Source organism: Macrobrachium rosenbergii, chromosome 14, assembly GCF_040412425.1.
Source record: "Macrobrachium rosenbergii isolate ZJJX-2024 chromosome 14, ASM4041242v1, whole genome shotgun sequence".
Lineage (NCBI taxonomy): Eukaryota > Metazoa > Arthropoda > Malacostraca > Decapoda > Palaemonidae > Macrobrachium > Macrobrachium rosenbergii.
This window is the reverse complement of record NC_089754.1, coordinates 30,437,384-30,439,883: the sequence shown is the minus strand read 5'-3', so window position 1 is coordinate 30,439,883 and position 2,500 is coordinate 30,437,384.

Below are 2,500 nucleotides of genomic sequence, written 5' to 3'. Positions count from 1 at the left end.
ATATATATATATATATATATATATATATATATATATATATATATATACAGTGCATACATTTAAACACTTTCAAATAGTCAAATATTAAAAGACACATTGATTAAATAACTTTCACAACTTTCTATCTGCTTTCTATGGGCAGAAGCTTTCACACAAAGGGAAAGGGAAAAGCAAAGGTTCCTTTGTGTCAAAAAACAACGCGCGCGCGCGATCGGGCCAACATTGAAAAGAGAAGGAACCATTTGAAATTAAGGCGGTAAAATTCTGACGCAACTATGATTCACAGGGTACGTCTACATATGCCAAATGTACGCTAATTACATATGATTATTAATAAATATTTCGTTATTAATCTCATATTTATAGTTGAGGTAATATGTAAGTTACTTAACTATAGTAATTATGCCATTTAATATAATTTAAATCAATAAATAAACTTTATTGTCTATTAAAATAACGCCCGGCTACTGAAGACTTGGCATCGTCCGATCCCGGTGATGCGTTGGGTAGAAAGGCCCTTCGTGTCCTCGCATTATGTCCTTCCTGCCCTTTCTACCTCAAAGGAGTTAGCATTATTATTTTTATTATTATTATTAGCTCAGGTTGACACGTCACTTTTTTTTTTTGGGGGGCGTTGGTTAACGGAGTGGTTTGAAATAATGGCTTATAAGTGTGCTATCGTACCGTTGACAACTAGCTGTCACTTGTTTTCTAAAAAGTTACTGTGGAAGTAAGTTGTTGGTTAAGTTTTGGATACAGAATTGATTTTAAAATATTCAAAATATACAAACAATAGAGTCAGAAGTCTATATAAATTGCGAAAATATACGAAGTACAGAAAAAGATTTTAAAAACTTGTCATAATTCTACATACATTACCTAAACATACAAAAAATAGTCATAAGCCTACATAAATGGAGTAAATATACAAAAAGTAGAATCATAAGTCTATAAAAATTGTGTAAATATATAAAAATTAAAGTCATAAGGTTATATAAACTGCTTTCGAAAACTGCACGTCATGTACTCACCCTCCCTCGAAAGATGAAATTAGTCTCAACTGCTCTGTGACGTCACTTCCACATTTTCTGTTGCAAGCCATCCCTGTCTGTTGTCCTTTTTTTTTTTTTTTTTTTGCTCCATTCTGTCGATTCCCATCATTTCTCGTCGATTCCCGTCAATTCCTGTATTCAAAACGAGGCCCTGTTTGCGAAGAACAAAGAGGCTGGTGAACAGATTATCAAAAGTTTTTTGTCTCAGCCCACATCGTTGAGTTCTTCTAGAGTTACCCCTTCGAAGTTTCTCTCCCCCCCCCCAGCCTCTCTCTCTCTCTCTCTCTCTCTCTCTCTCTCTCTCTCTCTCTCTCTCTCAAGCACACAAACAAACAAAGACACGCACATACGGATACCCAGTGCTCATCGGTAGACCGATGTTTGTCACAGAGGAACACACACACACACATTCTCTCTCTCTCTCTCTCTCTCTAGCCTTTCAACTCGTCTTCCATTCAACCATTCTTCTGAAAAGGCTCACAAACACACACACACACACACACACACACACATACCTGCGAAGTCCGCATCGATAGACCAGCGTTTGTAGAGAGAGAGAGAGAGAGAGAGAGAGAGAGAGAGAGAGAGAGAGAGAGAGAGAGACATTTAACACACGCACACACACCTCTCTCTCTCTCCTCTCTAGCCTTTCATCTCGTCCTCCATTCAGCCATTCTTCTGAAAAAGGCTTAGCCATCCAGTTGACTACGCCCGCCTCCGCCGCTTGAGTTTGCCAAGTCATGTTGCGAAACGCTGACAAATACCCCCAACCCCTTCCCACAACCCCTTGCTGTAAGGTTAACGCGGGCAAGAAGAATCCACCACTAGCATTCATCTTTGCTTGCAAGCACAAACGAGCGACGACGGCTCTCTCTCTCTCTTTCTCTCTCTCTCTCTCTCTCTCTCTCTCTCTCTCTCTCTCTCTCTCTCTAGTCAGTTAGGTGATGAATTTAGGAAAACATGGTTTAATTATACTAGTTACTTTTAGTTTCTTTCTCTCTCTCTCTCTGGGTAATATGGTCAGTCAGGAGTTTTTCATATGTTTTGATCCGTTCGGTATACGTTTAAAACGTTACTTTAATAAAAAAAAAAAACTCCAACAAAGTATTTAAAAGCTTCGTTATAGGCCTAACAGACTACACACGTCACAATAGTTTTATTTGTTATAGTATATCCTATATCAACCCCTTTTTTTTAAGGCAGACACACCTACATTCCACGCCTACAACCACTCCTATATCCTCGCCTATATCCCCACGCCTTTCCTTTGTCAAGGTTTGTTTGTATACAGGACAATAGAAAAAAACTGGATATGAAAAACCCGCAGGTTTAATTTAGGTTTAGACCGGAGGGGAGTCTGCCTTGCATAGACGTCACCCACACCAAAATATTAGGTATTAAATTATTATAAATATATATATGATTTATAAACACGTGAAATACACACG